The sequence below is a fragment of the Canis aureus genome, chromosome 18 (genome assembly GCF_053574225.1).
Source record: "Canis aureus isolate CA01 chromosome 18, VMU_Caureus_v.1.0, whole genome shotgun sequence".
In the NCBI taxonomy this organism is placed as follows: Eukaryota; Metazoa; Chordata; class Mammalia; order Carnivora; family Canidae; genus Canis; species Canis aureus.
This window is the reverse complement of record NC_135628.1, coordinates 21,457,079-21,468,453: the sequence shown is the minus strand read 5'-3', so window position 1 is coordinate 21,468,453 and position 11,375 is coordinate 21,457,079. Positions and strand designations below refer to the sequence as shown.

Below are 11,375 nucleotides of genomic sequence, written 5' to 3'. Positions count from 1 at the left end.
GTTGACAGTTTGGGGATATTATAAATAGTGTTGCTATGAATGTTCCTATACATATGTAGTGAACACATATGTGCATTTATGTTGGGCAATGTATCAGGAGTGCATTTACTAGGCCATATGGTATGTGTATGTTCGGTTTTACTACGTTATACCAAAGGATTTTCCAAAATGGATCATGAGAGTTGTAGTTGCTTTTCATCCTCAGGAAAATTTAGTATTGTTAGTCTCATTCTAGTTGGTACTTTTAGGGTATATTCCTCTGAAAATTTGTGAGGCTGAACACCACATTATATGTATATATGTTCATTGTTTATTTGACTATCTTCTGGGAAGTTCAAGACTTTGCCCATTTTTCTATTGGGCAGTCTGGCTTTTAAAAAAATGATTTTAAGGGGTTATTTATATACTCTTGGATACAAGTCCTTTGTCAGATTTCATATATTCAAATAGCTTCTACTCTGGTTAATTTTTCCACTCTTTTAGTGGTATCCTTTGATGAATAGAATTTCTTAATTTTAAGGAAGTCCAATTTATCAAATTGCTCTTGATGATTAATGCTTGTTATGTCCTGTTTTAAGTCCAAAAAATAGTATCCTAAATGTTCAACTAGAAGCTTAGTAGTTTTACCTTTCACATTTAGGCCTATGATGCATCTTGAAATATTTCTGTGTGGTGTGATGTTAATTTTATTATACATTACATATATATATAATGTAAATATATATATATTTTATAAATGTGCCCCCAACATTTATGGGGCCCAGGCCAAGCATATAATGGATATATACATATGTCTAAATATTTGTAAGTTATAAATTAAGCTGACAAACTGTTACATGAAATATAATTCTTCTACCTCAACAGATCTACTTTTATAATGTCAAACTTGAAAAATATGTTCATAATCATGTTTTTATGTGATTGATATTTGGTAAAATGTCCAAGATGACTAAATTTAATTGTTATTGGGCATGTCTGGGGTTCTGTTGATGGACTGGTGATGTTTATATGAAGGATAAAATAAACACAATTCATAAATTTTTGCATATTTATCCCATAAGGTTATTTTTCTTAACTTTATTTCAACTAAATCATTAATTTTACTACTATAATGAAGATTTTTGACATAATTTGTCTTCTATTGACAGCAACAATCTAAAGAATTAAACATATATTGTAATTGTGGTCAAAAAATAAATAAAAAAGAATAAAAAGAAAAAGAAAGCAAAACAGCAACAAACAAACAAACAAACAAATGTAATTATAGTCAAAATGACCAAAATTAGAACGGAAAGTTTCGGCTGTTTTCCAAAAGTTCTTTTTCTTCTAAAACATTCACTATCACCTGTTAAAAAGCAAAAAAATAGACCTCGAGAGGCTGGTGGAGTCAGTGGCAGGAGTGGCCAGAGATTCCCACCACAGGTTGTGAAGCTGAGCTCCCTGTGATGGGCAGATGGGTCCTGGCTGCAGAGATGCTCACTGACTGCCTTAAGCCCTGCCATTCGCACAACAAGGACAACTTCTCTCTGGGAGACTACATGGTTTCTCCTGGAAATGAGTCCAAGGAGACTCCCTGTCCCACATATACTGTTGGCAACAGAGAGCATCCAAGATGGGAAGAAAGGGAACTAACCTAGAGAGGTCAGTTACTTGAGATCTGTACATCAGAGAGGCCAGCCAGGTCACTAGCCAAATACAACCAAGTGAATGGTCCCAGACAACACACATAGAAGAAGAACCACCTAGCTGAGTCCTACTTGAATTTCTGCTCCACAAAATCATGGGGAAAAAAACAAAAAACAAAAAGCCCCAAAAACCCAAAAGCAAAAAACACACATGAAAAACCAAAAAAGCTGAAAAAAAGGGAAAGAAATGAAAAAAGCAAAAATAAAGTGTATATATTAAACATAAGATTTATTAAATTATTTAAGTAAAGGGACACTTTTTGATTTTTTTGAAAATTAATGAAATATTTAATATTTTCATACAAACAAAATTCTTCACAATTTCAGTGTTCAATGCCAATTTAATTGCCACTACAAATAATCAGTATCACATTTTTCTCTGGTATATCTAAACCCACATAGAAATTTAATAGCAATTCAAATTGCTTAATACTGCAAAAACATCTAAGCTGCCATGAGCAATTGCTGCAAATACTGCTCCTTCCCGGGGCCTCCAAAACATGGTCTGAAACACAAAGAGAAGCAAGAAAATGGATACCTGGTGCTACTGAGAAGTGATACTTTGTTATGCGGATTTATTGTGCTCCTATCAACTAAAGGGACAGATTTGAGAGGTTATTAATTTATCTTGTCTGCTACCCAAGGTTGCTGCTGCTCAAATTCTTCCTGCACTTAGAAGCAGTAAGTCTCTCTCTCTCTTTTAAAGATTTTATTTATTTATTTATTTATTTATTTATTTATTTATTTATTTATTTATTTATTTATTTGAGAGAGAGAGGGAGAGAGTGAGCAAGCAAGGGGGAGAGTCAGAAGATGAGGGAGAAACAGACTCCCCTCTGAGCAGGGAGCCCGATGTGTGAGCTCCATCCCAGGACCCTGGGATTGTGGCCTGAGCTGAAGGCAGACACTTAACTGACTGAGCCCCCCAGGTGCCCCAAGCAGTAGGTCTCAGATGTCGGATGTCGGCAATGATATCACCTGCAGACCTCACTGCATTGACACTTTGCCTTCAGGCTGAAATGTGTTACATGCTAAATACTAACACATTGAAAACTACCTGATGTTTATCCATGTGGCCAGGTTAACTGTTAACTTATTTTCTATAGAACTCAGGTTTAAACCTGATCTCAGTCTCACGCAAAAAGGTTCCATTGTTCCCCATAAAGGGCTTGTCCTCTAGGGCCACAGAGCAGGACTATGTAGGTTGTACCTTTGAGCAACTCTAGGGGGCACACTTCACAGGGTAGTAAGTTTTCACATATTTTAAATGATAGTTTGGCCGCAGATGGCAGTAAAGTGTCTCGATGAAAGAGAGCTCTTAAGAAATCCTCACAAAGGGCTTGCAGTAGGGTTGGGTCATTGTTTTCCCCAGAGGAAAACTTCTATAAATGTTTAAAGCTCTCCTAGACCAACTATTCACACACACACACACACACCGACCAAACAAGTTTTATAAACTTACAACTTCTTTTATGTAAATAGTAGCATACTATATACTATTTTCCACTTTTCTTTTTTCACGTAATATGTCTTAAAGATCTTTCGATGTCAATGCATACAGACATTGCTGTGCATGTACCGTAGATTATTTAAACATTCCCTGATTGGTGGACATCGAATGTGCTTCCAGTCTTTTACTGTTACCAACAATGCTGCGATTCCCATCCTTGTACGTACATATTCTCAATCACGTGCATAAGGGTTTCTGTAGAAGAGATGCCGAGAAGCGGTACCGCTGGCCTACAGGGTATGTACAACTTGATAGGACACTGCCAAATCACTCTCCAGAACTGTTTTTCCAATTTACACTCTCATAAGTAGAGCATGAGAATATCTATGGTCAACATGTGATACCCTCAATTACAATTTTTAAACTAAGCTGAGTGTTGAAAAATGGATTCTCCTTTTATGGTTTATCAGCTTTTGCTACTTTTGTGGAATTTTCTGTTCATGCCTTTAGAGCTTGCCTCTTACTTTGTCTACATGTTTTTGAATGTGCTCTTTAATATTTAAAAGGTTCAGAAGACTATAGAGGGAGAAGTAATCTTCCTCCCACCTTTGCTCCTCCCATCAACTCCCTACTTCTCCTCACCAAAGTGTATCCTTCCAGAGGTATTTTATACATATACACTGACTGGTTATTTATTTATCTATTTATTTTTGACTGGTTATTTTTTAAAATGTAAGTGCGTGTATGTCCCTTTACAGAAAACTGTATACATGAATATAAGAGTATCCTCTTCTGCAAGAGTTATCACAATGAGATTTAGATATTAGGCAACCAGTTATTCAGGAAAGTTGAGGTGTGCATTAGAAGCAATAACATGGGGACGCCTGAGTGGCTCAGCAGTTGAGCATCTGCCTTTGGCTCAGGGCGTGACCCCAGGGTCCAGGGATTGAGGGGATTGAGTCCCACAACGGGCTCCCTATGAGGAGCCTGCTTCTCTCTCTGTCTAGGTCTCTGCCTCTCTCTCTATGTCTCTCATGAATAAAGAAATAAAATCTTAAAAAAAAAAAAGCAAAAATATGTAAGTAATGCTTATGAAGCTCCATTTTACTCTGTTGCAGTGCCAGGCTAAGTACTTTTAATTTCAACCCTTGGATAGATACTACTTTATATATAGATAAGAAAATTGAGACTTGGAGAGACAAAGTGATTTGCCAGGTCACATGGCTGCTGAGTAAAAGCTTTGGGATAAAAGCAGAGCTTTTGGCTCTGGAACCACTGCACTCTACTACCTCCACATGGCGATTGGCTGTAATGCACCCATAATCTAGAACTAGTACCACGTGGATAAAGTAGAGGCTACCCGTTTTGCAGAGCAGGAACCTCTACTAGCTCCTCCATCCAAGAGGGGGGCTTCTCCATTGTCCTCTTGCTCTTTGGTTGACTGTTGGTGCTAATTATACCATGTGACAATTTGTATCAAAGGCCAGGAAATTAGATGTTTTGGGACTGGATTCATGATAAAGATATGCCCTGTCACCCTAAGTTTTGTTGTTCATTTTTGGTCAGTTTTAGCCAACCAATTTATTATTTTTAGTTTGTAATAATAAACTCTGTTAGTAAAACCAATGGTTTTAAAATGGAGTTCTTGGGGCGTCTGGGTGGCTCAGTCAGTTAAGCATCTGCCTTGGGCTGGGGTCATGATCTCAGGGTTCTGGGATCGAACCCCACAACAGGCTCCCTGTTCAGCAGGGAGTCTGCTTCTCCCTCTCCCTCTGCTCCTCCTCACCGCTTGTGCTCTCTTTTTCTTGCTTGCTCCCTCTAAGTAAATAAATAAAATCTTTAAAAATAAATAAATAGGGATCCCTGGGTGGCGCAGCGGTTTGGCGCCTGCCTTTGGCCCAGGGCGCGATCTGGGAGACCCTGGATCGAATCCCACGTCGGGCTCCCGGTGCATGGAGCCTGTTTCTCCCTCTGCCTGTGTCTCTGCCTCTCTCTCTCTCTCTCTGTGTGACTATCATAAATAAATAAAAATTAAAAAAAAATAAATAAATAAAAAGCAAAATGGAGTTCTTAATAATACAAAGCTTTTTTTTTTTTTTTTTTGGTTCTTTCGTTTTTAGGGAATGAAACTGTTAGCTATTTTGATAGAGCAGGATGACAGACCATCACTGCAGCATGCATCCATGGGTGGGGCCTGTGGAGTACGAGGCAAGGTACCCACCGCTCTGCTTGGTGTGTGCTTCTGTTGGTTGTGAAATAATACAAAAAAAATTTACACACACACACACACACACATACACACATCTCTGCCTCAGCTTTCTGGCATAGGATTCCTAAGATCTTTGTAATTTCCTAAGTGATAAGAACATTTGGAAATCTGTTCTAATATTTGGTTTCGACCCTGGGTCATGACACAGAGCTCCTAAATCCCTTGGAATTTCCAAGATCCTTTGGAGTGCCTTTTGTTTTAATGAGGCAACTCTGGGTGGGTTCATGGATAGCTTCAAGATGGAGGCTGATCACCAGAACGACCAGACCATGGTTAGAAGCTTGGAACTTTCCACTCTATTTCCTATCCTTTAGGAAGGGGAAAGGGACTGGTGTTGCAAGAGAAGATCATACCACATACCACTAGCCTGGGAGAAGATAAAAATTCAAAATCTGAAGTACAGTTTCTTCTGGTGAAGATATATCACTTTTGCACCACCGTTAAGTCTAAAAATCCTAAATTGAACCATCATTAGTCAGGAACCATCTGTACAGGTGACAACTTGGAACTTGCACTTGGCACCTGAAGTGCAGGCAGTCTCTCAAGGGACTGAACACTTAACCTATGGCATCTGACACTCCGTGGAAATAGTGTCAGGGCTGAATTGAATTGTAGGACACCCATCTGGTGTTGCAGAATTGCTTGGAAAACCCACACATCTGGTGTCAGAAGTGCTGTGGATGTGGTAGTCACGTGAGAGTAAAGGAGAAACATGGGAGAGTTTATTTTTATACGGTTGTGTAAAGACAAGTGACCACATAGCATGTGGTATGGTGATAATTCCCATTATATACGTGTTAGTACCTACTGTAAATACTGGTCTTCTGACCTGCATTTTCTTTTCTTTTCTTAAAGTTTATTTATTTATTTTTAGTAATCTCTATACCCAGTGTGGGGCTTGAACTCACAACCTAGAGATCAAGAGTAACATGCTCTTCTGACCCAGCCAGCCAGGCGCCCCCTGACCTGTGTTTTCTATTCGCAATAAAACACGAGGATGTGTTCTATATTCTTAGTGCTTCATCTTTGAAACAAAAATTTCGATTAGCCCTCGTTCAAACTTCTAAATAGTTTAGATTGAAGAAAATCTTAAATTGTTTACAAACTGACTAAACAGCTCTCTAAGTAGATTAGGATATTTTCAATATTGAGTCATCAAATACAGAAATAAATTGGATGTTGATCCTGATAGGACATTCCAAAAATCATTCACAAGTCCCTGATTTCAAATGCTGGTGTTCAACAAAGCAGCTTCCGGTGGTCTTGGATTTCTTTGTGATATACAAATGTTACAAAATCAAAATTTTCAAATAAATGTATAGTAATGCAATATTGTTTATACTGGTTTTATAAAGGGGGTTCATTTTTATTTTATTTTTAAGATTAAAAAAAGATTTTATTTATTTGAAAGAGAGTGAGGGACAGAGAGAGCATGAGGTGGGGGAGCGGGAGAGCCAGAGGGAGAACCAGTCTCCCCACTGAGCGGGGATCCCAATGTGGGGCTCCATCTCAGGACCCTGGGATCATGACTTAAGCCAAAGGCAGATGCTTAAAACCACTGAGCCACTCAGGTGCCCCAAGGGGGCTCTATTTTAAAAAGGATCTCTTGCTAAAAACATTTGAGAACCACTAACATGGACCATAGTAAAGAAGATGTTGTAGGATTCTGAGAGAGTAGAGCTGGATAGGAGAATGGAGAGCAGAAGGTGAGGAAGCAGCAAGATCTGACCACAGTGAAATGCATGGGACTTGGGTCTGTGTGGATCGGGGAAGGGAGCAGGTCAAAGGCAGTGCCGATGTTGGTAGAATTGAGGCCTTTAACTGAGAGAAAGGTAGTTCTCTAACAAAAATAAGGAAGATGGAGTGGATGGGTTGATGGGTGAGAAGTCTAAACCCCTTTATCTTACAAATAGGTAATCAGGCTCAAAAGTTTTCTTTAGTCATTGTTTGGCAGGGGTGCATAAGACAGGTATTTGGAAAAAACATGTTAGATTAATGGTCAGAGTCGTTATTTTTATTCATGTTAATCTGTCTTTATACTATTCCAAAAAGATTATGATTGTAAGATCAGAAATAAAAATCCAAGTGATTTGCAATTTGTTTACTCTTTTTGCTCACATCCCTTATTGTTTGATGAATGATAAAAACTGTTTTCTGCACATTATATCTACCGTGACAATGTTTTTCAAGAAGGCAGGCAGGACCGTTCATGCCAATTTAAAGATAAAGAGTTTTTAATGTTTATGTATAGTATCAGTTAGTTAAAATTTCTGAACACTGAGTCCAGGCAACTTCCATTTTTACTGTCTGTGGATTTTGTAATTTGCCCAGGGGTTGGAGGAAGAATTCAGTGTCTTCTTACTGACTTTTGAGCTAGAGGCAGGGTACTGGAGGTGGCTTTCCTTAATATGTCAACTAAGGGCAGCTTGGAGATGGAAGGGATTAGAGAAAGGATCAAATTATAATAACAATTGTAATAAAATCATAATAGTGTCATAGTAATAAACATATTAAGTACTTATTATGTACCCAGAAGAGTTCCAAGAATTTTACTTGGATTATTAAATACAAATTTTTTTGAAGTATTTTACCTTTTTTTTTTTAAGATTTTATTTATTTATTCACGAGAGACCGAGAGAGAGAGAGGCAGAGACACAAGCAGAGGGAGAAGCAGGCTCCATGCAGGGAGCCCGATGCAGGACTTGATCCCAGGATTCCAGGATCACACCCTGGGCAGAAGGCAGGTGCTAAACGGCTGAGCTACCCAGGCGTCCCAACAAAGTCAGAACCTAAAAAGGTGGTAGTCACTTAGCTCCATCCTCTGGATTCAGGTTGCACATTATAATTTTAAGCCAGTAACATCAGTAATACCATCCAGCTGCTACACCCATGGAATGGATTAAAATACTCCATTATTGCTTCATTCTATTCTGAATTCTTTTTGTTTTCTTCTGTTCTGTTAGGGTCATAATTCTTTTTTTTTTAAGTATTTATTTACTTACTTAAAATTTAATGTGCCAACATATAGTGTAACAGCCAGTGTTAATCACAACACTGGCTCTCCTTAATGCCGGTCACCCAGTTACCCCATTCCCACCTCCCCTCCAGCAACCCTCCTTTTGTTTCCCAGAGTCAAGAGTCTCCCATGGTTTATCTTCATCTCTAATTTTCCCCCACTCTCTCCTCCTTCCCTTATGATCCCTTTCACTATTTCTTATATTCCACATATGGGTGAAACCATATGATAATTTTTTTTCTCCCATTGAGGGTCATAATTCTAACAGATATTTAAATGACCTCCTATAGACTCCCCAAAGATTTTTTTGCTACTCTGTCTACGGTTGTAAAGTTGTGCTTTGGAAATGATAATATTCAGAAAGTTTTTAATTTTCCAGAATCTCTTGGGATCTTAGACATACACTGCATTTTGTTTTCCAGTCAATGCTTTTGTGGGGCACAGGAACAAGAATTTGAAACATACACTTTAATTTGATTTTCAAAAGCGATCATGTTTACACTCACTGTGTATTATGACTTGTGTGCGATTTTTAGAAGTTAAATAGCGATGTTAAAAACAAGACACAGGCCCCAGATGGAGTCAGTTATGCTAAGCCCCACACCACCAAACTGAGACCTCCTTACAGTTCTGCTGTCTCCCAGAAATGTAATCTTAAACCAGTCAATCAGGAATAATCTGGTTAGCACCGGCTAGGGACTCTGCTTGAGAGGCCCCTGCTAAGCCCTAAAGGGAAATAACCCGTGCACAACCAACCTGCTTTTTGTTCCCATAACTTGTCCTGCTCCCTTCTGCCTACAAAATCTTTCATAGGGTATAGCTCCTCAGAGCTCCTTTCTAGCTGCTAGTTGGGATGCAGCCCGATTTGTGAATCGGTGAATAAAGCCAAGAAAATCTTTAAAATTTACTCTGTTAAATTTTGTCAACACCAGTGCATGCATGTTCAGGATCCAGGACGTTAATACGCTAACATTGTAGATTTAGAAGTTTTGTTATGCCGAGTCAGTTTAGGTGTGGAGGACAGATACGCACATTTTTCTAGTGGGCCTGAAATGGCCCTGAATGATAATCTGCAGCCGGCTGTGTCGCTCGGGAAAATTCGTGCTTGTAAAAATGATGTATAAAGCTACGTTAGCATTCTGGCCCGTGGTCATCCAGGTGCTGTTTAAGCGATTCTGGGGGTTTCCCAAGCGAACAGGTGGGCCACACTCAGCCCAGGGTGCCATTTGGGAGATGGTTTCCTGATTCGGGCCCCTTTGGCACATCTCATTTCTTGCCCCCTAGAAGTTTTATTAACGAAAAATTTCAAACATACAGCAAAGCTGAAAGAATTTTACAGCGAACACCCCCATAGGGGCCACCGCCTAGGGTGCACCTTTCTAGTTGGTACCAGATCTATCCACCCGTCTCTCTCCCCGGGCGTCAGGCCCCCGGGTCACTAAGGGGGCGGGGTTAGGAGGCTCCCGGCGGCCGGCTGGCGGCGATGCGGGAGGATGCCGCTCCCTCGCGGGCTTCGGGGGACGCGCGGAGGGGGCGCGGAATCCGGGCTCCGGGGCGCCCCCCGGCGGCCGCCGCGCTCGCGGCAGCCCCTGCGGGCCTTCGGCGGCGGGAGGGCGGGGCTCGCGGGCGGCGCGGGGCTGCACCTGCGCTGCGCGGGGCGGTGCGGCGGCGGCCGGGGCGGCGGAAGCGGGCGGCCGGGCGGCCCCACGAGGTCTGCGGGCGCCGAGCGCGGGCGCGGGGCCGCTACGTGCGCGGGGCGCGCGGGGCTGCGCTCGGGGGCGCTCCTGGGCGCTCGTGGCCGCCGCCGCCGCGCCTTTGAGTCAGCAGAGTCCGCCGGCTCGGCCCTGCGCGGAGGAGCCGTAAGTGGCAGGAGCCCTGCGGGGTGGGCACCGCGGCGAGCCCGCCGCGCTCGTCTCTCCAGGGGGGCCCGCTGCGCCCCCATCACACCCCCCCGGAGCCGCTGCCTGCGGGCTGGGAAGAGCTTGGGGCGCCCGGGATCGCAGCGGGAGCTGCCGCCTTCCCGGCAGGGATGTGGGGGGAGGAAGACGTGGTCGGCTCGGTCGCCGGCCGGCGGGGGCTTGGAGCGTTACCGCTCCGGAGCGTCCAGGGACCCCGGGGAGAGGGAGGGCGGAGGCGGGAGCCGGGGTGCCAGAAAAAGTGCTCGGACACCTTACACCAGGCCGGGTGGGGTGGGTTTGTTTTTTTCTTGTTTAAAACCCACCAAAGGGGTGGCTCTGAGTTTAGAAATCGGGAAGGGTAGGCGGGGGTTTGGGATTGCGGGATTGAGGGAAGAGGCCCGACCGAAAACCCACGTTGACTGGTGATGATGGTGATGGTGGTGATGGTGATGATGGTGATGATGGTGATGATGAGCAGCTTTGGTGCCGCGGGAAAGCAACAGCCTGTTTTTCAGTTCTGATGCGTCGTACTTGTGTGAGGTTACGCGGGTTATTGTGGGCAGTGGGCACCGGCCCGCGGGGCAACCCGTCCCGCCCGAAGGGAAGGGCGTCTGCTCCTTGCAAGACACGTTCACTTGTAAGAAGGATGGAATTGGACATTTGGAGCAGGATCGAGGCTTTCACGTGACCTCCTTCAAATCTTCCGTTTTAAGGACGGGGAAACTAAGGCCCGGGGAGGGGTGGGGGGAGACTTTCAGCCCAGATGGAAGCAGAGACAGGCCTAGATTGCAGGGGGCATCTGACTGCCACCCTGGGGTGGGGCGCGGGGGTGGGGGCGCGGGCTCGGGCAGGGGCGGGTCGGAGTGCAGAGCTCGCTGGCCTCCCCCGGGGCTGCTGCGCCCGGCAGGGGTGGGGGGGAGGCCGGGGAGAGCCAGCGGGAGCTGCGGGAGGGAGGCGCTGGGCACGGGAGGTGAGGGCGCCTGCCCTTGTGCCAGTCGCTTCCAGGGCTGGCTCTTCCTCGGGCCTCTTTTGTTCCGAGCAGCGGTAGACTTAAGAC

General features: G+C 43.4%; 1 protein-coding gene across 3 annotated transcripts in view; it reads left to right on the top strand.

Moving 5' to 3' along the window:
- The first annotated feature begins 10,138 nt into the window (after positions 1 to 10,138).
- Positions 10,139 to 11,375, top strand: part of SNX10 (sorting nexin 10) — a 74,478-nt gene continuing 73,241 nt past the window's right edge. For 2 of the 3 annotated variants that reach the window (XM_077856467.1, XM_077856463.1), the window contains exon 1: positions 10,139 to 10,279. The gene's annotated coding sequence lies outside the window, so the exon portion shown is untranslated. The remainder of the gene's footprint in view (positions 10,280 to 11,375) is intronic. The other variant, XM_077856464.1, reaches the window with a different exon arrangement.